A 27,726-nucleotide genomic window follows, 5' to 3' on the forward strand; every position below is an offset into this window, starting at 1 on the left:
CCTTCAGCAACCCGTTCCTACTGGCACCCTTGGAGCTGGCTGGAGAGCAGCAGCTGGTGTGGAAGTCACTGAGCTGGGGCAGGATGACAGCTCAGAGCCCCTGTGCTCTCAGGAGCTGCCCTCTGCTAACAGCTCCACATGGCACTGTGGGTCCCAGGCCACAGACAGTGGGATTAAACCCTGCACAGCCCACTGGGACAGCAGGAGAGGGTCTGAGCTCTGAGAGAAAGGACTGAGTGCTTGGAGCAACTGCCTGAGGGGTCTGCAGGGCTGGGCTCTGCGAGGGGAGCCCTCATCCAAACACAGATATCCAGACACAAATCCCCAAACAGCGGAGGAGCAGGCAGGCTCCATCCTGCTGCATGCCAGCTGGCTGAGGAAATGAATCCCCTCCACCTTTAACAAGCACAGGGTCAGACTGATTCCCCACTTCCTCGTTCCCCCTGAAAAAGTGAAACTAGAAAAATAAGGAAAGCCACTGACCAAACCACTGCAGCAATCCCCTGCTGCAGCAGCTCTAAGCCACTTGTTTCTCATGCTGGGAGCTAAGCAGGAACATGGCAGCTCTTCGCAGACCACCACATGAAGACTTCTGCAGCTGCACCAGTGAGCAGATTTTCAGGTGTCTCAGATCCTTCTTCACACTCACTACTGCTCTGTTCAAGCATCATTTCACTAGCTGGGCTGCTTTCCTGCTCACCCTGATTTCCCAGCATCTGGTTCCACACTCATGGACTCTGGTGCAGAGGGAAACACCTGGTGGCCAAATTCTGGATCCTGGTCTCTTCCCTGATTCCCTGCTCCTGACATTTCTAGTAGTTCTATCAATAAACTTTGCATATGTCTTCAAAACTTCACTCCCGCAAATATTTTTGTTTCTATTCCCTTCCTATTTTTCAGCATCCACTTATCTCCACATCACATACTTATTCTTACTGACCTGTTCCCTCGCCCCCTTTCTTCTCATTCTGAGCATATGCTGCCCTGCCTGAGGCTGGATTTTAAAGAGCTGTGAGTTGCAGCTCCCCAGTGTTACCCACTAACAGCACCCCGTGCTGATGCAGAGGAGTTGATTGGTATCACCTCGAGAGCAGCTGACAGCAGATGACAGACTGCAGAAGGCACTGGGCAGGTCACCAGCACGGTTCCAGCCCCTGTGGACACCTGCCCACGTAGGCTGGGAGAGCTCCCAGAGCAAGGGAACGCTCATCAGCTCCAGAACACAGCAACAGGCACTCCTGTCTCCCTCCCCTCTTCATTAATGACAGCTGGAAGCTTTCTACAGATGAGCAAAGGGGCTGAGGCAATGGCCACTAACAACCTCTCCATTACCTGATGTGGTTTGGATAAAAATCATCCTGAAAAAATAATCAGAAAGTGAATAAAGCCCCTGGGTATGTTACAAATTCTTGGGCAAACAGTAACTTTGCAAACAGGCTCTACAAGAACACTTTGGTGCCCTCAACTTAGGAGGCAAGCATTCATTTCCATAGTATTTTATCTCCTGTTTAAGCTCACCAAGTGCCTACCCCACCAATGTCTGCTGGGCATTCCTCTCACAGTGGAAACCTTGCCCAAACCAAGCACACAGCTAAACCTCGGGGGGCTGCAGGGCTCTGTGGAGTCAACAGAAGAGAGGAGCAGGCATGAAGATCTTGGGTTTAAGATTTGACTAACTGAATGAGATAAGATTATTAAAAAAGTGAATGGTAAGCAGGGGAGGCAACCAATTTTCCTGAGCCTGCCCCATCCTGCCATTAACATTTAAATTAAAATTATGAATTACTGAAATAGCCATGGTCAAGGGCTCTGTATCCTCCCCTGTAGTAAGTACCGTGATGCACTGTCATGTGCAAACAGCTCCTTCATGAGACACCAAAAGGCTCTTAATAATGGATATTATACTTCTGCAATGATCACAGTGGAAAGCACCCAAAATTACCAGCTTTCCTTGCAGAATAATTTGTTATTTTAATGCTGTCAACCTGCAGAAATAGATTTATTGTTATTAATAATAGTGATTTGCCACATTTTGCTAGTTAAATTACAGTGCTGTATAGTTAGTTCCACAATAAAGGACTGGAAGTGTGCCAGGAGATTGCTCATAGCTCAGAGTAACAGCAGTTGGCACTGTTCCCATTAAGGCATTAAAATTTGAGTCAGAAACATAACAGATGCAAAACAAAACATGAGGTCGCTCGCGGGGATTATATAAAAACAATTAAAACAAATTAATTACCAGTTATGTTAGTGTTTCTCGGCGTACACGTAGAATGATTACAAATCCATGCAGAGGTCTTTTAAAGACCATAAAAGTCAATAAGGATCCCTGAGGGACTATGAGGGAACTTTTGGTTTCCAGCGTAGCAGTGGGTTTAGAGATGAGCTACAGGGAGGCACAGGCTGTGGGACAGGCCCAGGAGCAGCAGCAGCTCCTGCAGGCTCCCGAGGAAATCCAGCTGCAAGGGTTCCTTGTACAAAAAATCCCTGTCCTTTGGTGCTGGGGGTGGCAGAGGGGCTCAGGGGGGTGTGAGCTCTTTAAAGCAGCCCTGCCAAAGCTGAACTGGGGCCAGTGAGATAAACTGGAGCCAAGGGGATGCTCAAGAGCTCACAGCAGGACAGACTTCTCATAAATTAGGAGTTTCTTGGAAGAAACATCAATTTTCTCCCTATCTTCCCCCAAGCAAGCCTGAAGGTTTCTGGTCCTTGCTGAAAATTCACTGAAAAGCCTCTATAGGGTAGCCCTGTGAGGAGCCTAACCATAACTAGATTCCTTTGAAACATCAAGACTTTCTGGGAACAAACATACAGTGGCTGCAGCTTTCACCTATAGCAAAGTTTCCAGAACTTAAAAAAACCTCCTTGGGCAGCATACAAGGTGTTACCTTTCTGTTTAATTGTTGTTTCTAATTTTATGTTACCAGGGAAAAGAAAAACTGCATTGGTATTTTAGCATCTGACTAATGGTGTGAAAACATTATCTTCCTATTGCTCTCCAAGGGGTAATTTAGTTCTTTGGAAAGAAATAGGTATGGAATAATCACACCAAGGCTGCTTATTGTGCATGTATAATATCTAATAATAAAGAAATTGAGTTCAGCCTCACCACAGACCTCTCCTGCTGTCCCTCATGTGTGCACATCCAAACCATCGTTTCTCTTATTAGTTCTTGTTAAGCATCATTTAAGTGCTTGATGCAGCACAGGAGAGTTCCCAGTCCCTGCCCTGAGGAGCACAGCTCTATCTGTTTTTAAGAGATGTAACAGCAGGCATCAAGCGTTCAGGTAAGCACTGAACCTGGGAGGTGGTCCAGACACCACTTGGAATTGCTTGAAGGGGAAAATAACCTGATTTCTTTCCTGTAATTCACATATTTGAATCAACCCATAGAGACCATTTTTTAATAGTTTTAATTTGCACAAATACTGGCAAGGAAGGAGGAAAAGAGGAAAAGTACATTTCTGTGGCACACAGACCTCCAGAAGAGGACAGACAGGTCAGCAAACATTCTCCACCACCATTTGGTGGAAAGACATCCTTTCCCCAGTCCCAGTGCAAACCAAGCAGCAAAGCAAGGCCATAGTGAGTTAGGAGAGAGGAAAGATATGTTATCACCTCCTATGGCCCTTGCCCAAGAAACACCCACATTCCCAAGCCAAAAACAGGGCAAGCTGGCTGCCAGGAGCAGCCCAGCCAAGTGCTTTGCTCTAACTTACTTCTCAAGCAATAAGGAATTTGCAGACTTTAACTCCACCCTCTTAAAAAGCAGAGTGAAACAGTAAATATTGATGGGTATCACCAGATGTCACTGTTGTACAAAGTCATCTGAGATGCACGTGGAAGACTTGAAAAGACACCTCAAACTTTGCAGCCTCCCACCCTCTGGCCTTTCCTCACCCCAGCAGCCCAAGGAAAGGTTCTGCAAGGGGAGCAGCAGCTCCAGTTTGCTCCCTGGGTGGGTTTAAAGCCACTTTAAAACAGAGGCTGTGGTTTGGGGAAGGAACCACAGTGCACCACAACAGCTTTTGTTTCAGGTCTGGTATGTTTATATTAAGCTTTATTTTTTTGTTGTGTTCCAATACCATTCCTTCTGATGGAAAGCTGAATTTCAGGCTGCAGCCACTGTTATCAGCTAGCAAACAGATAACAATAATTAATACTTGGTAACATTGAGCCTGGAATGTCTTTTGCATGATGCTGCCTTATTAGTTTCAGCAGGGATTCTCAGAGATAATCAAACCCAGGATTTTAAAGTTCATTTGCTTCAAGCCTCATTCATACAGATTTTGATGTACTTTTAAGATGGCTTGGAAATGAGTGCTTGCCTTCCAATAACATTGTTCCCTATCTGCAAGATATCTACCAGAAGACAACAGTAGCTAGATGAGCTTAGGTTTAAACAAGATATGCACAGAGCAGTGTCCTTTCAAAAGCAAATCTTCCAAGGAAATAATTTCAGCTAAAAAAATAAACACTACTGGCACTGCATCAGAAGAGTAGCAAAATAACATTGATCTGCTAAAGAAACACACTTAATGTTAATGTAAAACCAGAACAGATCTGTGCTTAAAATCTGTGTGTTTTTATTCTGCAAGTCACATTTAGAAACAAAAAGAAGACAAAACATTCAAGCACGAGGCCCTTCAGCCCAAGCAGGCTGCTGCTGGTTCATTGTGTATCATCTGCTATTCCCAAGGTGACAAGTGATACCTGGATGCTGCTTGTGGAGTAATCCAGAACAAATTAGGTGTAATAGTTTTTCGTGAAGTACATTGTAAAAATAAAGAAAACACGCTGATTGAAAAATTCACTTCTCCACACTCGGGGCTGGTGGTGGCTCAGTGGTTCCCTGCCCTCCTGCATGGCCACATGGACATGGAGCCAGCAAAAAAGGGACAGAATTGTGCTGGACTGATACCTCTGGTACTCAGCAACTGCAGCATGAGCCATCCCCTCTCCTCATGGCTGTTTTTACCTTAAGCTATTTTACTCTACTCCTCACTTCAAAAACGCAGAGCAATTTTTTATTACTCATCACCTTCCAGTTTGGCTCAGCTACACAAGCCTCCATCCCCGTATAAAGCTGCCTTAAGCACAAGGAACAAAGGAAAAATAAGGACCAGAAATGCATCAGCTTGAAGGGAGATACTCATGGGATACTACAGGGATTTGTCTGGAGCCTAATACAATTTAAATTATTTTTATTAATGTGCTGAAAGTAGAGCACAGAGCAAATGGCACATGAATTAAGTTCAAATCATTCCAGAATGGAAAGTGTTGCAAAGAGAAATCGAAGAAAAATAGCAGGCCTGGTGAAGTTCACAAAATATTAGCACAAAGTAGCAAAATTATATTCCAGCCAAAAAAATGCAGAGCTAATGCATACTGTGGAGGCTGGAGGAATAAATCTCACGTGCAGCAGTGTGAGGAAAAGGAAGATGCTGGTGAGGCGCAGTAAGGGGAGCGCTCTGAGCTGGCACGAGCTCCTATCCTCCAAGGGCCAGCACAGCACCACTGCTCAGCTCTCTCCTTCCTCCCACCATCCCCAGCTTTTCCATGCCCCATACTGAGGGACACGAAGGCACTGCAGACTTTTAATGAGATGGCGTAAGGCAAAGAGCTTGGGGAGAAAGACTCCTTGTTTCAGGACAGAAACCAAGCACAGGCTACCCGAGGTCAGGCAGCAGCAGCCCACACTGGGCTGTAATTGCCTGCTGCAGGATTTCTGACATTTTTGTCTAATACAGCTGGTAGCACAGTGGGAGACAAAATATCATACTCTGATCCAGTCCATGAGTAGACTTAATCTCTCATGCTCTCTCCCCCTGCCATCCTTCAGCAGTATTTTCTAATAAAACAGAAGCACTTGTGCTTCCATTAGTAACAGCTCCAAATTAAAAAAAAACAAAACAACAAACTGCTTATTTTTGAAAGTCTGAAGCCACAGCTTAGTAATGCCAGAGCAGGGTCACCTACAGGAGTTACCCCAAGGTCAACCAGGCAAGCCAGGGCCAACTCAGCAAAGCAACCCAGATCTAAACCCCAGCCCCACCTGCCTGAGCTCCCCCTGCAAGTGCACAGATTTTCCTCTCAGAAGAGGCCACTCAATGCCAGTACAGATGAACAGCACCAGTTTGAACAATTGTGACCCAGGAGGCACAGCAGCAGTGCTGCAGACTCCAGCTGCATGGGAGGGACCCTGCTGACAAAGGCTGCTACAGAGCTGGAGCTGCCCCTTGTCCTGCCCTGGGACCTTAACCCTCGCAGAAGGTTTGGGAGAGCAATTGCAGCCTGTCAGAGCTGGAGGCTGGAGCTGCTCCAGGCTGCTCAGCCACTGCTTTCTGGCTAACACTGCACCCAAAACAGCCCCTACAAAGGAAATCCCAACCTCGTTGTTCCTACAAGGCACTGGGGACAGCTTGGCTCCAGGACAGCGCAGCCAAGTGCTGGAGCACCGGCACTGGATAAACGCTGTCACCAAGCCAACAGCAGAGTCATCTGGGGCCAAAGAAAAGAGCAAATATTTGTAATCAGAGCTGCTGCAAACTTACTGGTTCCTTGCTAAGCCCTAAGAAAAACAAGGAGATGAAAAGTTGGCTTCTGCTCTTTTAAGTAGGCACTGGAAATGCCTTGGCTCAGAGCAGAGCGATGGTGTTTACACAGCCTCCCCATCGCCTCCCGCCTGCACTCACCCCTAAGCTGCTCCTGGTGACAAGCAGCAGGGAATGGGATCTCTGTCCATGAAAATGGATGATGTCAGGGTTAATTAATCCGACCTGAGGTGACACAGCCAGAAGCAGCCACTCCATGGGCTGGTAGGGAGAAGCTATGTATAGTTCTGTGACACGATGAGACAGATCAATCACGGGGCAAAGGAAATACAAAGCCACTTGGATTTAACAGCAAATTCTGCTCGGTGATCCCAGCTGAAACAGGGCACAAAACACAACACAACCACAGTGTAACAGGCGTTTTCAGGATGTGGCATTTACTGGTAGCAGTTTGCACCTAGAATGAAGGGACTAGAGGATGTTAGAGGATTTGTGCATCCTCAACAGGGAAATTTCCTTCTAAGTCTGGAGGTCACAGCTGTGCAAAACTCCCAGAAGCTTTGCTTCCCCAGAGTATGGGAACACTGTGCTCAGTTCAAGCTGCAGACTTTATCTCCCCCTGATTTCTCTTGCAAATCTGTCTGAGCCCAGAATGCAAAGCAGAATTCAGTCAAATATCCAAGCAAAGCCACACAGCTGTGAATCTCATGTGGTTCTTGACAGGAAGCGATAAATTCATCTAGGGCTGCCTCCAAAGGTTTCCCAAACCTTCAGGTGACTTTTCAGCTATTTATATATGGCATTCTAAATGCAGGACACAGCTGAGCTAAGGTGACTCCTTCAGTGTGCTGGGCTTGCTCTTGAGCCATTTTCAGAGCCGATGGGGAAAAGCAAAAATCCTCCTCACTCTCTCTTCCTTCTCACCAACTACCTGAACATAAATCCAACTCACTGACCAGTGCCTTCAGGAGGCAGTTTCAGAACCCTTTGATGCTGTTGGACAGAAGCCTTGTTTTGGTTGCAGGTTGTTGCTGCTCCCTGGGAAGAAAGAGGCAGCTCTGAGCAGCGTTTGATGGGTGGTTGTGGTGCTGGCATGGGCAGCTCCTGGAGGGAGCCCATCACATCAAGGGCCAGCAACCTTAAATTCAGGCAAACCTCACCAAGGAAACATTTGTCCTTGTTGCTGGTTCCTGCTCCAATCAAGGAAATGGATCCCAATACCCCAAACTGCAGCTGAGATTGACAGCAAGTAAGGTTTTGTTCTCACTGCCTGCAGGCACTGGTGGAGAGGCCAGGCTGCAGGTGGGCTGGTGCTGCTCCACAGCCTACGCTGGGCAGAGTGGATAGTGATAAACGCTCCCTCTCAGCCTTCAAACACATTAATCCATAAATATTGATAGCCCTGAAGTGCTCTGTTTATCCAAAAAAAAAGGTGAAATCTTGGCAGGAGCCAAGTACCTTCCTGGAAATGGCTCAGGTTTATGAGCTTCCCCAGCCTGGGGAGAAGAAACGTGTGGTGCAGTGCAGCACTGGGTACCCAGAGACTGCCACCTGCTCCAGCAAAGCCAAAGCCAGCAGCTAATTTGTGTTACAACAGAAGCAGAGCCGTGGGATGAGGGATTTTCTTGCCTTAGATGAGGGACAAGAAGGAAAATTATATAAGGAAAAAAATTACATTCAACAACGCGCTGCCTCTGAAGACTCAAGTGACTGAACACGGCAGGTGCAGCAGGGATTTCTCAATGACAAACATGTGCAGGCAGAGTGTGTGTTTATCCTGTACATACACTGAGAAAAATATAGCCCCCCATCAGTACCACGCCTGAGCACACCGCCTGACAGCTGGGTATTATTTATGGCAGCTTTTCCAACTAGGTAGACATTTACAAATCAAAATAACTGTCATCTATGTTGTCTGAATGCAATTTTTGGTGTGTTCTATCCTCTGCTTTCCCCTACCTACTGTATTATTAACAGCCCTTGGCCTCTCCCTGTCAATCCGTGTTTCCCCGTGGATGTTTTTGCTGCAGCCACGGCCCCCGGACCAAAGCCCCTTGCCCAGCAGATGGCACTCAGAGGCTCCAGGAAACCCACAGGCTCCCAGAAATCCCTGCCCTCCCAGAAAATGGGGGATAATTGAGATTTTCTTTCTGCCTGACACCATCTCGGGGATGCTAAGCCTGAGAGCAGCCCAGGGCTATCCAAGGAAAGCTGAGGTTGCAGCTCCCCCTTGTCAGAAGGGATCTTGGGTGGGCGAGCTGCAGCCACCCCAAGCCCTCCCTGGAGCCCAGCCTGAGCTGTGGGATGGTGTCTGGCTGCAAGGAATGGTCAGTTCTGTACTTTCCTTCAAAAGCTCCGAGGTAACCAAGAGGGGAGGTGTTACAGCCACTGCATTAAGAGGAGGGATGCAGAACAGTCCAGCTTGTGGCCGCTTAAGGACCCTTCTTCCCCCTGGGATGCCTTCCCTACAAAGCCAGGCATGGGGCAGATTGTGCTACAGACTCGGGAAATGCCTGCAGAGAACATGGCCCAGGAGCAGGATTTGGCCAGCAGCAGCTCCTCTAGAGGACAAACAACTTCCACCAGCACATGGAGCTGATGCAAACTCCCCTGTGCTCTCCCCCGGGTTTTCTGGGCAGCCACACAGCAGCGAGACCCAGTGATAAGGAAGCAAACTCCACTTGCAGTTCTGCTTTTCCCCACGGAGCTTTCATTATGGGAATAAAACTAAACAAATAAACCCTCCTCGCCTCTGCTCTCCAAAATAACAACACCTTTTTTAGGGTGTACGGAAAATTTATTTTTACCCTTTCACTGCCATGGGAACATACATTTGTTCCCTAAAAATTGTGCCTGTCACCTCACAGCCCATGACCTGCCCATGGGGGCTGGTGCAGGGTGTGGAGAGCTGGGAAGCTGGCAGGGGGCTGGATTAATGAGGGCACAGGGAGGCTGCAGCCCTCCCCATTAGCTCTCTATCATGTGCAATAAGAGCAGCCATCCTACTGTGCAGCCCTTCCCATTCCCATGGAAACCACTGGTGCATCCCGCCAGGAGTATAAATAAACCTCTCACATGAACTTCATCCCGTGTGCTGTTTCACAGCTGTGATGTCTGACACCCACATTAGGGACACAGGTGCCTCTCTCTTTGTGCATGGACACTGCTGCTCCCCCTTGTACCTAAAACAGGCCAAGGCTGGGCACACAGGAAACCAAGGAAATGAGGGACTGTGTCAGGCAAACATGAAACACCACATCTCACAACCACAGTGAGCAAAAACAGCCCTGCCACCAATTCTAATTGTTATTTAACTGTCTAAGAACAGCACTGAAGAGACACTCAGAATGCACATAATCTAATTATAATGAGCCTTACAAAAGCTAGCCCTGCATCTTCCATTCCTGCGGTGCTCCCCACACTCTGGAAGGGAAGCACAGTCCCACCTGCAGGGTCATGACTCCTGTTAGATATTTGTGATTGGGAATATCTGTTCCAAACCCACCCACAACACAAGCCACAGAGCTTGGGCAGGAAGGCCAGCACTCAGCCAAGAGATTTTGTTTCATTTTAACTGAGATAACTTGCAGATTATTTTTTAAAAATCAGGTCCTGTGGGGGACACACAATGCCCCTAACTCTAGCTGGAGTGGTCCATGTTTTACCTACACACATTATACCTTTCCCACTCCTATCCCCCTTTCCTGCCTTTCCATAACCCTTTTGTCAGGGAAAGGGGTCTGTCCCAACAATTTCCATGTTTGCTTTACACAAAGGATTACACTGCACAATATAAGATCACCTGCTGTTGCACCTCAGGATAAAGTCTGTGAGTGTTATCAGCTGCCATGCAGGACTCCCCATCCCAGGGTCTAGCCCTTACACACAGGTAGAATTAAATATCAGAAGCAATGGTAGCAAAGGAAATGTCAAACCTTTCCAGGTTTCGGGTTTTTTAGCCAGGTCCCTCAAGCATGCTGCCACCTGCACTTTATCAAGTATTTTCTTTAATAATTATCAGATTAAACTCCATGAAGAGAAACTTCTCCAATTAATTACAGCCAGAAATAGTAACGACAAGATCATTGCCAGACCTGGAGCAGGCTCCTCAATGATTCTGTGAACCTGTGAACCTGAGGCTCTGACAGCAAGGGAAAAAGCCCTGCCTGACTTTGTTGGAGTAATTTTATTAACTCTGGCTGGTTCTGTTAGTTGACAAAGTGACAGGATCCTGGGGAAAATTTCTCTGTGTGTTTAGTATATCTTTGGCAGGTGTCAAGGTATATTCTCTGGCTTGTCACTCACTGTGCTGCCCTTTAGATAGTTATTATTTCATGTAATTATGATTATTACATGCAGAGATGCCACCCTTATGAATAGCCTCTGGTTGCTGTCACTCACTGCAATGTGATGCAGGAGGATGGGTTGTCAGGAAGGAACTGCAGGGTATGAAATTGCCACATTTCTCTATTTTAAAACAAACAAACCGTGTTTTTGCTGGTCATCCCTTTTCACTTAGCAAGTGGAATGCTCAGGATTGGGCAGCACAACAGGAAATCACCTGCTGTAAAGCACCGTGCCAGAGTCACAGAGTAAGGGCACCCACAGAATAATTGTGAAACAAAGCTCCCAGGAGGAGGAAGGGTAACAACCCTCGAGCTGCACACCTGTGCTGTACAGTGAATCCTCTGTGGCATTCCTGCTCCAGAGATGCTTTCTCCTTTGCTGCTCAGTTCCAAGTAACTCCTGCAGGTGCCCATGCCTACCCTCCGGGTGAGATACATCCATCCCACCTTCCCACACTTCCCTGGCAGCTGAGCTGCCTGTTAGGGGTGACCCACACTCCATTTCCTGCAGAGCAAGGGAATTACACAGGATTTCACACCACCTCCTCAAAACTCAAGCATTCTGATAAAAATCCCCGTTTTGCAAAGCTGGGTTTCCGCAGCAGACGTGCCAATAATTCCTGCTCTGGGACTGTTTCCCACAACCAAAGCAAATCAAAATAAACTAAGATTCTTTCCCAAAGTCTGCTACAGACTTTAATTGACCTTGGGCAAGTCATTTTATATTCCAGGGGTCCTGCTGGAAAATGGAAGTCAGGGTATTTTCTGAAGACTCTTTGACCAAGCATTCATTCCTACAGTAACCTCTACAAATAAGAGCACAAGGAGGCTGCAATCTTGACTAAAGGCTTTTGGAGTAACTGCAGTGTTAAAAAAATGCACTCTCTCAGTCGATTTCAGATACCCAACACTTCTACAGCACACATCTTCCACTCCAGGGAGTTATTCACAATTACAAATAGATCAATATTCATAAATCGTCTCCCTACAACAGCTGAACAAATCATTTGTAACGATTCATTTCCTTGATGAATTTCACCTCTTTTCCAGTTTGCAAATTATGTGTGAACAGAGCTGGATTTTCCAAATTGATTTTTTTTTTTCCCCAAGCCTTTTTCCATCCCATGTAATTTCTGAGAACAACTTCACGTCTTAAAAGAACTCCAGGCCCTGCACACTTGCGTGGCCAGAGCTCCCCACCAGACCTGAGCTGTGGTTAGCAGCAGCCCTCACTGCACCCCAATTCCCCTGCTCTGTTCAATGGTGCTCATGAGCTGCTTGGCTGCCTGTGTTCCTTGCCAGGATGAGTGCAGCAGTCACCATCAAGTTTCTACTGCAAATACTTCAAATATCTCAGTTTGCAGTCCTCTTGGAGATTAATTGAACAAATATTTCCCTTCCACATAGACACACTCCTGCCAGTAAACGTGCTCACTAAAATATTCACAGCAAGCTAACACAAAAAGGACAAAGGAAAGGTAATATTGAAGCCAGGCCTGCTGAAGCATTTGCTGCTCAACTTCATACCTGCTCCTTGCTCAGCTCTTTTCACATATCTGGAGCCATGGACAATTCACCAAAGCATCCCAGCTCCAGATGCTCCCCTTGATGCCCTGATCCGTGTCTGTGCCTCGCTGCCTCCTCCTCAGCATGCAGAGCCACGGCCAGCCACGGCACATTTGGAAAGGACATCTCTCAACACTACAGTTAAACACCTGCATCCCAGCCAGGTTGGTTCTGAGCCCTGGCCATGCTGCAGGGGTTCCCCAGCTCCCTCCAGCTCAGGGGCTGCTCTCCAGCCAGCTCTGCATTCTCCTCCCACAGCTGCCAGGGATCCTGGTTCCGCTGCGCCGGCACCGAGACCTCCTCTGCTCCATGGGGGAAAGGCAGATTGATAATTAAATCCACTATTGAGATATTCACATTCTGTTCCCTTGCCATTTAAGCAGACATAAAACATTTTATTATTCTGCTGATTTAGGAACCTGAATTTAAATATTAGAGTATTAAAGCGATACTTAATTAGTTGACTGAATGTTCTCCCTTTTATCAGTGTTGACAGATCTTAATTATAGCATGGGCTGTGAAAGCTGATAGAACAGCTGATGGCAGCAGCACCGCCAGGAATACTAAAGTGTGTCAGAATCACTTGTCTGATTTCCCTCTTCCCTCTTGCTCTGTTCTTCAGGCATGCTCTGAAGTCCTTGGCAAATAAAGCCAACGCTGTGGCCAAGCCTGAGCAGTTTGGCATTTACTCTCAAGGACATGAGAAACTGCTTGCCCTTGAGAGAGCCAGGATAATCTACAGGCCCAGACTTTTGGGGGGGAAAAAAAAAGATGGGAAATTATCTCCTAGTAAATCATTTCCCTATCCACTAATCAAGCAGACACAGAGATTATCGTGGAGCAAGAGTGCTGACGTTAGTTATTCACTTAAGCCACACTTTAAAATGCAATTCAGACATACAGGAACGGTCATCCCAATGAAACCTGCCCTTAAGGCTTTCAGCTGCCATCATCCTGACAGGTCCATGCTGCAGTGGCAGCAGGGGTGGCTCTGAGAACCAGCCTTTCCAGGCAGATTGAGGCACACCCCTGGTTCCTGTCACCTCAGCCAGTGCCAGCACAAAGGGGGCACTGCCCTGTTTCGATGGCACCCAGGAGAGGCTGAGGGTTCAGCCTCATTTACAGCAAGGACTGTGCTTGTTCCTCTGCCACAGCACAGCGAGGAGGGCTCTGGCAGGAGACTTCTGCTGGGGTGAATTACATCCCCCAGCAGCACATCTTTCACCTTCCTGGGATAATAACAAATGTCCTCCTTCAGGGAAGGTGGCTGGCAGCAAGTATCTCTTGAAGAACACATCTTTTACCTACTCCCTGCAGAGGCCAGGCCATTCACTCTGAAGCAGCAGCATTTAACACAGCTCAGCATCAGAGGCAGCAACAAAACACAGCACATGTGAGAGGAACGAGGAAATGACAGCTTGGGTTTGGGCTGGGAGCCCATGAAGTTGGGCTAGTCACCTGTCTTGGATTCCTGACTTGCTAGCCCACTTGCCCAAAATCTATCCAGCTCAGCCTAAAGCAACACCAATGTCTGAGTTTATTTTTTCTAATTCTTTCAATGCAAATTAGGAGTTCTGAAGCTTTAATTAGATCCTGGCATCCCACAAGGCTCTACCAGAAGAAATTCACTTTTCCAGAAAAGGTGTTCGACCCCATTCTGTCCCCAAATGCTCTAAGTACAGCAAATACTGTCCCCTTTGACTGCTCAGGCGGAGATGGGGAAAGATCATTGTGCTCCAGTCTCATTTCTGCAAGTTCACTCCAAAGAAACCAGCAGAATACAACCTGCTTACATTACACTGCTTGCAGAAAAAAAATTGCTATGAAAAATGTGAAGAAAATTGGGTAGGAGCAATGTGTTGGAGCCAGTTGTCTAATCAGCTAAAGTTACAATCCTAAACCAGTCCCTAGATACCAGAAATACAGCTCAGTTCTCTAAAGTGCTGAGTGTTGACTGCATTTCAGCTCTGCATCCCCACCCAGAATACTTCAACATTATTAAATCACCCAGATACAATTTTATTCTGGGAAAAAAGTGTGGTAAAAATAGTGAATAAAATCAGTAATTTTCATCAGTTTGTGTATCCTGCCGTTAGCTCCTTCCTTTTAAGGCTGCAGAGAAAGAGAAGTTTAAATCCCAGTGGTACTAAGTTATTCCAGCATGAATGATCTCAACCTCAGGAACGATGTGTGCAAGCACTGCCAGAGCAGAGAAGACAGGCATGGAAGAACAGCCCCTTTGTTGTCACGATTCAGGCATGTGATGGGTTGTGACACCTTTTCTGCAAGTGCCATCCATCACTCACAGATGTTAGCACAGAGCCACGCTACCTGCTCACCAAGGAGCTTTTGATTTCCACTGCCAGTCACAGAGGGAAACAAGTGATTTTTCCTGCCTTTTTGCTAAGAGATAAGAAATAACTTTGCACTTTGCACATCACAGTGGGCAGGCAGAGGAACTCTGCACTGGCTGAAGGCACCGCTCTGCGGCCCTGTGCCATGGCACTGATGCCTTGTTCCCTGTCAGGACACCAGGACCTTGTCCCTGCTCTGGCCATGGCCAGAACTCTCCAGGAGCTTAGTGAGGAATGCTGCCAGCACAGCCAGCGCACAGACCCGATTCACATCAGTTTTTTTTAGTTTATAAATTAATCTAGCTGGGGGAAGAAGTACCCAGGCTGCATCCCCTGCCACTGGCTCTGCTGCAGCAGCGGGGCTGGATCGGTAGGGCCTGCCTGGCTCCTGTCCTTGCCTTTATAAACACACTTAATGATCAGCAATGATGTCTTGGCAGCCTCAGCCTCTCTCACTAATGCCCATGTGCTAGGAGGGCATTTTGCCTGCTCTCAGACAAGCCAATCCCGTTTAACAGGGCAGAGATTTAAGAGTGGCAGCCTGCATGGCGCAGCCGAGTGCCAGGCAATCCTCTCGCTGCAGCAGCCAGGCTCCCTGCTGCCACAAAGCTTCTCCACCTAATGAACCTGCCTCCCAGGGAGGGAAAGGCATCGAGGGGACAGCAGCTTTCTGGAGTCCTGCTGCTGCTGGCTCACAGCAGCCCTTTCTGACAGGCAAGGAGACATTTGCTGCCTCTCTGCTCCCCCACGCCGCGACCAACAGGGACAGGCAATGAGGTAATTTATCTAGTTGAGCTTTGCAGGACTGTATGCCAAGGTAGAATCCTGCCCCGGTGATAAATCCACCCACATATGGATTCAGCACAGTGTGCAGGCTGCAGGCAACAGGCAGGCAGCAAGGGAAGGGGTCTGCCTGCTCCCAGCCCCCCTCCATTCACCAAGGACACCCTGATGCTCAGGTGTTATTCTCCATCAGGTCCTGGGTAAAGCCCAGTTTTACCAGACCCATGAAAAGGCAGCAGAACACAGCTGCCCCTGGGCTGGGGCTGCTGGCACTGAGCTGTGAGCAGTTTGCACTGCTGGCAGGGGGTTGTGGCTGGCCAGCCCCCCAGTTTCACTCACACGAGGGCAGCCGCTGCCCACCTGCCTGGAGGATGCTCAGTGCGTGCAGCTGCAACTCAAGGGCTTCCCTGAGCGATCCAGCCTTGAGTGCTTCAAAGGATAATGCCATTTTTCTCCAAGGTATCCCATTACAGAGCCATTCAAGGCAAATCCATCATGTTACAGAAGTGCACATTTCAGAGATGCACACACCTGGGCAATGCCCACGCAGAGAGAGGGAGAACAAACAGCCTCCAAATTGGACCTTGTTTGCCAAGTCATCTCTCATCACCGACCTCAGCAAGCTTTTCTCCCACCACCACGGTTTTTTCTGCCACTACACTGAATGAGTTGTAGTATCTTCCTGGTGTGTATTGCCTTCCTCTGGCCACCATCCAGTATTTGCCCCACGAGTTCCCTGTCTCTCTCCAAGAAGCTGTCACAAATGGAGCCACAATAAATGTAATACACAGACCACAGCTTTCCAGAGAGCTGGCAGGCTCAGCCAGCAATGATAAAAGATCAATGAGAATTTCAATTGTTGTTTTAAATGCCTGTTGGGCTGCAAGCTCCCTACCTTTGATCACCAACCACACACAGTGGGTTGGTTTTTTCTTTATTTAATTTGTATGCGCAAGGATGGATGAGAGGTTTAGGGTTCCACAGTAATGAGGGCAATAGAAACAAAAAAATGCTGCCCGTGGAGTCCTTCCCTCAATGATAGACAGGCTAAACTGGAAATAAAGACAAGGAACAGGCATGGACTAAGCAGGTCCCTCCATGAACCTTAGAAAGAGAACCTCTACTGAACAAAAGAAACACAAATGCCATTTCCTCCAGGTTTCTTTGCATTTAGGACAATTATTTTCCTTCAATATCTATCAACAGAAAGGAGTTAAACTGAATTTTCTCAGTCCAGAGCCTGCAAGTGTATTGTGCTAGTGCAAGGACCAGATCCCCCCAGTGTAGCACACAGGCGTGGGCAAATGCCAGCTGGTGCAGGGCTAGCCTGGCTTGTGCCAGCTGAGGCTGTGACCCCTTCTCTCCAGCTGCAGCTGGCATTTCCCAGCCTCCTGCTGGCATTCGCTCTCAGTGGGCAGCAAAAGCTTCTGCAGCACTGTTGTGATGGGAACTCGCTATCAGAGGATGAAAAACAGTTTGCAGCCAACTGTAATATCATTTCAGCAAACAGCACGATAAATCAATGGCTGTAAATTAAGCATTTTGTTTACTCTCCACACAGCAAGGCTCTTCCCTGGATGCAATGCCAGCATCAGTGAGCACTGCCCAGAGTAGCTGCCTGGCACACTGAGATTGTGAGGGAGCTGTGCCACCCTCAAGGCACTGTGACATGGGGACATCCACCCATGGGACTGCTCCGGTCCTGCTCTGCTCCTGCTCCTGGCAATTAGCGCTTTGCTGATGGCATGTGCACGTTTCAGTGATGGCTGGAAGGCTCCCAGGGACACTGATAAGTCTGTCCCTTCTCTTCCTCCCTCCAACTGCCTTTGGGAGGGCACAGGAAAGCACATGAGATCCCCATGAATGCAGCAGTGGGGCAAGCAGAAAGGTAAAGGGGGACCAGCTTCTGCCATCGAGTCCTGGCTCATTTGCTGTCTTTGCTGAGGCTGTGACAGACAAGAAACTCTCTCATCACCATCCACACACAGTGGGTTGGTTTTTTCTGTATTTAATTTGCATGCACAAGGGTTGATGAGAGGTTTAGGTTCTACAGTGATGAGGGCACTAGAAACAAAAATTGCTGCCCATGTTAAAACCTGTTAGAAGGAGAGGGGATGCTCCAAGTGAGCAGGAGAAACAGAGGCTGCATCTCCCACTGCCTCCACACTCAGCTGTCAGTGGCACAGGGGTTGGCATGAGGCATTCCCTCCCCAGGGAAGGATTCCCCCCTGCAACATCCACCCCCAACATGCCTGATACTGGTACCTGTGGGCCCGACCCTCCAGCTGGGGCTGCCACAGACCCTCTGTCTGCAGAGAGGGATCACACCCTGCCCACTCCCCATCCAAACACCTCAGCCATGTTCAGCCCACAGTGCATTGATGCTTCCCCTCACTCCCAGCCCCACAATGTGTGAGAGACAGGACCTTTATTGGCACTTTTTATGATTTCCTGGCAATGTGTATATGTCTCCCTTCTGGCACTTTAGAGCAGAGGTGAGACTTGAGCTCCTATAAACCACCAACTCCAGGAAGTCAAACAAGTCCCTCTCCCCACATAAACAGTGCAGAATAAGCAGAGCAGTAATTCACCCATGCTTTCAGGGATTCCCTCCCACCTTTCCTTTCATCTGAGCTGCCACTCTCCCTCTCCCTTGCAGTGCCCCACTCCTCCTTGTGCTGCCTGTGCTGTCCATGGCGTTTGCAAGCAGGCACTGGATGAAGGGAAAAGCATGCCAGGAGCTTTGCTACTGTTGTCCACCTCACAGTGGGTCTGTTCACAGTTTAACCATTACAGTCCCTGCTCTGGGGTCAGATGTGCCTTCAGCCACACAGGAGACACCTTGGGAAGATCTTACACGACTGTTTCAAGCCAGAGCTTAGACTGCTTGGGTATCAGGGACCTCAGAGGGCCACTGAGACACTGATGGACACAAACAGAGGTAACCCCAGAGAGGCTCACAGGGGGACAGGCTGGGAGAGGAAACAGAAGCAGAAAAATGAGAAGGGGAAAAAAATTCCCACAGCAAACCACAACACCTAACACCTAACTAGGTGTACAACACTTAATACAGCCCTGAGAGCCTGGCCAAAAATCAGCACATGACCATATCCTGCTCTCATTAGGGGTTGAAAGCCTGTAAAAGGAATTGTTTCTTCTGTTTCTGACCAATAGCTGGTCACCTCCTCCAAGAAATGAGCAAAAAGCTGTTTGCTGCTAACTCAGCCATGCAGCTCCTTCTCTCCACTCAGGACACAGCTGCATTTATTTGTAGTTAGCACAGTGGCTGCAGCCCCTCTGGGATTTGGGACGTTACGTGTGTGAATGACAGCAATATTTCAGAGGGTGACAGTGATAGCCAATATAGACTGTTGAGCTCCCTGTGAGGAAATATTATGAAGCCCATAAAAGCTGCAAAGGACTTTGCAATTGCCATCAATTTAATGGGGAAAATGCTGCAGTGATGGGCAACAGGCAAAAACCTGAAAAGAGATTTTCCAACTGAGACAGGAGGGAAATGGAGCACCTTGGGTAAAGATCACAGGAAGAAAGGACCAGAGCTGAGAATTGAACACTAATTCCTGCATATCAAGTCATAGCCACAGGCTATAACACGATAAGATATCCAAGAGAATTCATTCAATAACTTACTGTGAGGGCAGTTCTTTGTGACTTTTTTTTTCCCTGTGGGCCAATGAAAATTGACTATTGTATAATTATTTGTGAACACAACTTTCCCACATTTTCAGCCAGCTCCAGGAAAGTGAGAAAGCTATATTTACTCTGGTTCAAGTGCTTTGACTCTCAGCAGATCAAGTGCAGCATAAATCCCCAAGCCTCCCAAAGAGAGAGTGTGGACCACTCTGAACTCATCAACCCCTCTGCAACGTTAGCCCTGGATTGCCCCTCACATCCCAGCCCTGGACACACCACTCCATGCAAGCTGGGAAAACAGCTGGGAGCCTCCAAGCCTTTGCTCATCTCTCAGATAATGCTTTCATTTCAGTGAGGTGGGTACAGGTACCCTGGGATGAATTCAACTGTAAATATTCAGAGTGATTCATTGTTTGGCTTTCCTCTCCAATCTAAATAGTTGGAGCTGTCAAAATTGATCTGAGTTTTTATGGTACAATACTTTAGAGGGAGAACAAACTGTGGATTAAATTTGCTGTTGTGGCCCAAAATAGCTTTCAAATATCAACACAGGCAAGATACACATAAAAGAGACTATTTCCTTGTGAAGCAAGGCAAGCCCTCACATCTCCATTTAACTGTTTCTCCCTGGAGATTCACAGCACTATGCTGAGAGTTTGAGCTGCCTCCTTCTTCCCTTCCCCATCACTGGGTTAACTGGGAGCTGTGTAAAAATCTTTTTTGTTCATAAAAAGTCCCTGCTTGGGCCCAGTAATCTGTGCAGGGTGGGAGCAGAGTTGAAAATAATAAGTGGTCCTTGCTTTCTTATCGTATCATTAATGTAGTGCTTATCAGAACAGCAGATTATTTCTGTTCAGTGGCTGTAACTGCTCTGACTTCTATTTCTGTACTCTGCACCCTTCCAGCAAAGAATAAAAAGGAGCATGGATCATCTAGCCTTCAGGTTCAGGGACATTGATGGGTTTGCACACCCCTTGCAGGCACACAAGCATCCTTGCAGTGTCAGTGATCCTCTTTCCCCCTGCCAACAAAAGAGCCTGACTCTGCCTCCCCTCCATTGCAGGGAAGCTGCAGACACAAGAGACTGACAGCAGACTGGAGAAAAAAGGAAAAAAAAAAACCCACAGAAACAAGGAAAAAAACCTGCTTACAAAAATAAAGAGCAGATAAAATCTTGTGTGGTAACTCCCAGATTGCTGAGGTCTGGAGTGCTGAGTTGCCTCTGTGATTTTCTCCTGAGGCTGCCACAACACCTCCTGTAGGTGTTCAAGGGGGATATTGGCCTGTCCTGATCTGGTGGGATGTGTCCTGAATCTTGGGGTTTAACCCTTAGACACTGCAGATGACAAAACACTGCCCCTGCCCAGGGTGGCATCAATATTTGGTTTCCACCACCTTTCTTTGGTGTAATCCTCTCTCCATGGATACCTGCTCCAAACAGATTCCCCTCTGGATGCAGTTCTGCTAAAGGCAGCAGGATATGTTCTGTCACTTCATGATGAGAGAGGAGCACAATGATGAAAGAAAATCCCTGTCCAGAGGGAAAACATTCTCAATTTAAAAAGACAGAAGAAGAAAACTATTTTTTTCCAGCTGGGAAAAATCCATGGGTGGTTTTCTAAATGTGAGCTACTGCTTGGGTGAGAAGCAGTCAAAAATACACGTGGGTATAGTTGTAATCCAAGGCAGTCCACATCCCTACTATGAGCACAGCAACATTCCAATTACACCAAATGCTAGAGGAAAAGATAACATTTTCTTTTGTTGGTTTCACTTTAAAAAAAAAAAAACCTAAACAAAACAAACAAAAAGACCAGAACAAGGCAGTTTCTTGAAAGAAGGCCAGCTTTCACAGGAGGCACTTCCAGCATTTCATGCAAAAATTATCAAGCAAGCCACTGTGAGGCGATATTATATTGAAAAAGTACAAATTAAAAAATAAAAAAAAGAAAATAAAGGACTAGCAAGTGAAATTTTATGGAAAGGAAATTAAGAACTCTTCACTCAAATATACCACTGTTATCAGCTCAGGGACTGTGCATAAGCAAAAAGGGACACAAGTAAAGAAAAAGCTAAAGGACGCTCCAGTTTCTACAAGAATTTTTCATTGTTCTGTTTGGATGTCTCCTAGCAAAGCTTTTTCTTTTTGGGGGGGGAGCAATGTGAAAGTTGTCAAATGTGTGTTTTGACTTTTAATGCAATAATTAAGCTGATGTTGGGGTCACAGACTCCCCTGTGTGACTTATGTACTTGGTTAAAACAAGCGAGCTTTTAAATCAGGTGAGCACCCAGTGCTCCCACAAAGGTCAGGGCAGAGGCCAAGGCACACTCCTTGGCTGGAAAACCAGCAGGGATTGTTTCAAGATAAATAGATAAAGCAATTAATGTTCATTAGAGACTGGAGATTTAAAATAAACTGTCCTTCACCCAAGACACAACCACATTGCAGGTCAGACCAAGAATTACCTGTGCAGCCAAAGTGATTGACTAAATTTTGGGCATGGGAGCAAAAGACAAAGCAGAAAAGCGTGGTGACAAGAGGGGAAACAGTGGCCCAAGAAAGAGCTCTTCAGACCAGCTATTGGCTGGCAGAGGCCTGGAGCCATGAGCAGGGAAACACTTCCTAGTTTAAAACTGGATAGGACAGGGAAAAAAAGGGGACTTGGTGCATCCCTGCTAAAAAACTGCTTGTGCCGGTGACCATCCCCAGACTTCCTCCCAGTGACCAGGACAAGCTCTAACAAGAGGAGGTGATGCACATCCAGGGTCTTTGCATCCATGTGACAGTGTAACTGTGCCTCAGTTTCCCCCACACAGGGCCAGCCTTGGCTTTATCCAGTTGCTCTCTGTGGCAGAGTCCCTTTCCCTGGGGGCTGTGGTACCCAATGGCCGGAGCAGGGAGGTGCTGCAGTGCCACAGTAAATGAAGAGCACTGGGTGAGCTCCCTGCCCTGTGCCTACAGCAGTGCTTGTGACCACAGCCACGTGGACACCACGCTACGAGGGAGTTTTCAGGAGAAGAGACATTTTTTAAAAGAGCCCTGGAGGCAGGAGGAAGGGGCTGCTTCCCAAAGCACCAGGCTCCTCTCCAGAAGCCCCGCTGCGTCCCGCTGGACTGCCAGCGGCAGACAATTAATAATGTAGTGGCTGTCTGCTCCTGCCAGGGACCCGGGGGAGGCAGGCCAGCAGCTGCCTGCTGCTCCATTATTGAACAGATCTGAGAACAAACGTAATCTGTTTTCCATTTACTCTTCAGGGATTACTGCATGCCGCCTTTGTCTAGAAACTGTCTCCACTTTGCAAGCCTTTTTCCATCCATTTGCACAGCCCTGGTCAGTCTCTGGCTTCAGAGGGGCTCCTGATTTCATGGCACATCTCCAGACCTCTGGACCTTCTAACTGAGCCAGGCTGCAAAATTAGACCATGAATGACCACGAACTGGGAGAGGAGGACCCGGTTTCACAGGTTTCCTCTGCAGAGCATGTGAAGAGGAGTTGAAGGTGTAAAATTTGGGGAAGGCTTGGAGATATAATCTTACATTCTTTAGTTTAAAAATCAACCCAAAAGACATAGATTTGGATTTATCATTGGAGCAAGCCACCTCTCCTCAGTGTCAGCATCAGCTGACAGAAGATGGTTCCACACTTAGGACATGGCTCCAGGCAGACAGGGGCAGGTCTGTCACTTTACCTGCTCCTGTTTTGTTTGCCTTCCAGTAGCAATAACAGTCACCAAGGAAAGAGGGACATTTGCCTTCTGATTTATCCAAGGCTACAAGCTGTAGCAGAGGTTCTCTAAAAATTCTCAGATCACAACTGCAAAGCAAATCCCATCTCTACATGTATCACAGAGGCCTGAGGGGAAGAAGAGAGGATCTACCAGGATCCCTCTGAAGTGGCTCAGCCTGTATCTCTGGCACCAAGAACAACAATCATCTTCCCAGCAGATCATCTTCATCTGGATCCCCAGGGCTGTCCCACTGCAGAGCAGTGCCACTCCTGCAGTTTATGAACAAGGCTGGTCAGACCAAGGCTCTGGTTTGTTATTGCACTAAGGACAGATGGATGATAAGGGTAGCTAATCCCTGATCACCATCCAAAAGCTTTTCTGCAAGATCTGGAGCAGAAATATAAAATTTCTATTCCCCAGGCTATTTCTACACAGTTGCCATTTGCATCTGTCAGCAGGTGGCACAGGAATCTCAGCTCTGCTGCCGCAGGCAAGGAGACCATGGATGATTCCTGCAGATATGAGCTTTTCTGAAAGCTATCTGTAACTTTTGGGTTCACTGTTTTTGCCTCAGTCCCTCCAGCACTCAGTATTCCTTTTCTACATGAAGAAAGAGCTTGAAGTTCTGTCATAAGCTAACAGACAAATCTTAATGGGTCTGCACATCACCGCCCAACCTGCAGGCAAACGTTCCCCTGCATGGAGGCAGGGCTGTGAAAGGAAGGACACCCTTTGGAGTATCACTGGCACTTCTCACACCAGTTAATGCTTCCTCTGCAGAGAGATAAAAATTTGGGAGGAGAGGAAAAAGAAGAACAAGATGAGAATCAAGAGAAGAAAAATAGATGGAGTCTGTTAGTGTTGCAAGATGTGCTGGCAAGTGGGCAGCCAACTTCTCTCTGCTTGAGAAAAGACACGTTACCACAGGCTGAGGCCTCAAGAACTTGGCTGCCGTACCTGGTAAGCAGACATTCACTTTCCTAAGTTACCTGGCTTCCCTGCAAACACTGCTGGCTGCCAGCATTTCACTAACTAGAGAGTTAAGCCCCACATAAGGACATGCTGCCCAAAACAGGACCCCAGTGTTACCATAACTGTTATCTTCAGGTCTGACCTCAGAGCTGAAGGGGTCAGAGAAGCTTGTTTGCCAACAAGATATGAGACCATTTGAGAGCCACTCAAAGAGGCTTCATAAAGTCCAGGACTGAGAACAAAAGCCCTTTTGGTACAAATCCATGACAACACTAATGTGTATTAACCCATGGCACATAAATCCTTTGAACAGCATGAAGAAACCATTAAGCAAAACCCATGAAATCCATATAAAAATCATACTTGCAGAGCAGGAAAGGGGTGGAGGAAACATACAGTGCTTTCTAAATGTCTGGCTGAGGAGGAAATGTTTGCAGAAAGAGTGCAAAGATCCCGAGGAATCCATTAAATTCAGCATCACCACAATGCACTGCCAGTGTGGAAGGCCTCATTACTCTCAAATCACAGCCTCCAACCCAAAGCACAGAGCTGCTTCCCTGAGATTTGTACCTGGAGAGGATAGGAAGTGTCTTCCTTTCAGAGACACTTGCTGTCTACAACCTCTTGCTCTGACACAAGAGGATATTTGATGTCCACATGCACTGCACTGAACCAGAACACACTCCCATCTCAGCATCTTGAAATAATTGAGAGTCCTTGGAGCCAAACACAGAAGTGGCTTAGCAGCTGTAAGGCAGCAGCACTTCGTTCCCATGCTGTGTGCTCATAGGGAGACCTCAAAGCTCTTTGAGAACATCACAGTGTCATAAGGGCCATTATTAAACTCATTTAGCTGGTGTGTCAATGGAGGCCCAGACAGGATAAACAATCTGTCTGCTGAAAACTGATCACCTCTGAAATGGCAGCCCAAAACTATTAAAACACTCATTTTCTTCACATATCCCAAACATTTTTCCATTTCATTGGTGAGGCAAGGGGACATTATTGCAAATGTTTCCCTCCCCACCCTAATTCACTCTTCATCCCTGTCTGTTTTGAGACAGCAGAGGCAAAAGGGTTACCGTGTGTGGGGAAGGAAGCACCTCCTTCCCCTTTTGGGTGGCTCAGCACACCATGGCTGCTTTTACTTCTGTGCTCCTGCACAAACGAAGTCACAACTGGAAATCTCCACCCTCAACCAACAATTGCCGTGGGCACAGCAGTCAGTAGCATAACAACAGGTTTGGGTAAGCAGGAGTGTTTGCCACACACCAAAGTGCCTGGCTGGCCAGGCTGGATACACAGAAGTAATGGGAAAATGGAGCCATCCTTCTGCCACATTAAAGACATTGATCAATGAAAATGCTGCATCGAACAGCCTAATAGCGTTGTTAAAAGATCATTGCTGCTTCTTTAGCTAACAAGTCAGCTTCTGAAAAAATCATTTTTTATGGAACCCAAGAAGATATATCAACACTGGCTGAGATTGCCAGCAGGTGTAAATTGATGTAGTTCCACAGATGGCCATGGAATTGCCTTGATTTAAAATCAGTTTATAACTTAAGCATGTAGTATTTTGCTGCAGTAAATAACACCCATGAAAATTAGACAGGGGGTGAGGGGTCAGACAGGCTAAAGTTATTTTCTTGTCTGTAGTCCCCATGCTATTTCCATGCTGTGGAATTCTTTCAACAGTGCTAAGATACACAGGGTCACCTGTAGGGTCCTAGCTGGTGTGTGACACTATCATGAATCAGGCTGTTTCCTCCAGACTGAAAACCAGGGAGGGTGTGGTGGCAAAAAGAAAATGCAGGATTCCCTCTCTTGCCATAGCTACCAGTGTAACCCCAAATTATTTGAACCAGAAGTGCTGCACCAAAAAGGGCTGTGTATAAAGAGATGTGGCCTCCATTAGGAGAGAGAAATAGGGTTTGCTTTCATGACTCTTCACACTTCAGAATTCTTCGCTCTGATCCCGGAAAGTTCTCTGAAGGAGGAAGAAGCTTCACCAAGATAGCAGACCCCTCGGGGACCATGCACTGGGGTGGGTGCAGGTTCAGAAAGCAGGAGGAGTTTGTCAAGGAAGCCCCTGCTCTGCACACCACAACACAATCTGCACAAGCCCTAATCTCATCAGCTTTGCTTAAACCCATAGAGACCATTAAGATTAGCAGGATTCCAAGGCAGAGTATCCAGCTGACTTTCCACAAGAATTAGACAACTCTGTCCTTGATACCTTCCCCTCAGGCTCAGGTACTGTGTTTCACCCGCCTCAAGTGAACAACACTGGAGAGAATACAATCAACATGGCAAAAAACAAGTCAAAAAATGGAACCACTTCCTGCGTAAGTGCCCGATGTGCTTTGTCTGGAAGTGGATTGTGAGGACATGAGTAATGCCAATCCCAGAAGAATAAAAGGCAATGTGACTGCAGCCCAGGGAAGGAAGCATCTCCTGTGAAACACTGGAAGCAGACCAGCAGCCCACAGAGAAGAGTGCTGCTATTGCCAGCATGACCCAGGAATGCCAGCAGCAGCCAGGCTGGTACCACCCCACCCAGGCTCTGGTGTCAGTGCAGAGGTGAGAGCCTGAGCTGATTCCTGCCCTTGACCTGGGCACCTGAGCTGTGCAGGCAAGGCTGGGCAGCAGGCTCAGGAGCTAAACCTGCCCTCATTGCCCATTCCAGCACCACTGACTCTCAGTTATTGTCCTGTTTTTAACTCCATGAGCCCCAGAGCTCAAAAAATGGCTTTTTCATCTTCCAAAGGAGGAAACAGCTTCACCAAGAGGGCAACAGATTAGAGGGGTATTTATCAGGACCTGATCCTTTATGAAAAGCAGCAGATAAGTGGGGGGAAAGCAGCCCCATCTTTGCTCTCTGTTTGCTTCTCTAAGCACCACAGACACGTGTTCAGACTCCCCTGTGGCTGGTGCCACTGAGCAGAGCAGAGCAGACGAGCTGCATGCAGCCCTTTGCTGGCACCATTTGCTCTGCTGCCTTCCGGACGCCTGGCAAGCAGCAACTTCCCCAGCCCATAAATTGCACGGGACTCAAAATTAAGTCTCCTGCCTCCACTCCTGGTTTATTAACCCCATGAGGCATTAGGAGACCTTTTTAGAACCAGAATGGCAGATAAAGGAAAAGGTAATAAAGCAGAATTGGCTCTCAAACAAGCAAGCTTTAGTCCCCAGGACGATGCTTCTGGTCATATCTTTGAAATATTTATTCCACGTTCACCAGCCCTGCAATAGCAATGCATTCAAATACCAGCAGCTGATTATTGTCTAAAGACTGCAGCATAAATATGAGACAACAAGAAGCAACACACCATGTTGTATGCAGAGACACTTTGCAGGAGCATTTGTGCCTTGCCAAATCAACTGTCTATGATCCAACACCTTGGAACACCTCACCAGGAGCTGGACTGTTGAAGAAACCCCTCTCCCTGACTTTTAGGAGGAAAACCTCCAACAACTTCAAAGGCAACAACATTTTCACCTTATGTGAGGAACAGCTGCACAGGTGCAAGCCAAAGATGCTTTTATCACCTCATACCATAAGGCATAAAGGATGGCACATGGGGGGATCTGGTATCACTTCTGTCTCATTCCAGCTCTGGTCTCCAGGCAGAGAAAGCACCAAGACACCCAAGCCAGGGCTTATCCACCTTCCCAGCATCAGAGCCCTGCCAGCACAACAATGCCAAGGGATGTAATGGTGACCTGTATCTCTAATAAGCTGCCAGATCTCGGTGTTCCTTCACCTTGCTGC

This window comes from Poecile atricapillus, chromosome 16 (assembly GCF_030490865.1).
Source record: "Poecile atricapillus isolate bPoeAtr1 chromosome 16, bPoeAtr1.hap1, whole genome shotgun sequence".
Classification (NCBI taxonomy): Eukaryota; Metazoa; Chordata; class Aves; order Passeriformes; family Paridae; genus Poecile; species Poecile atricapillus.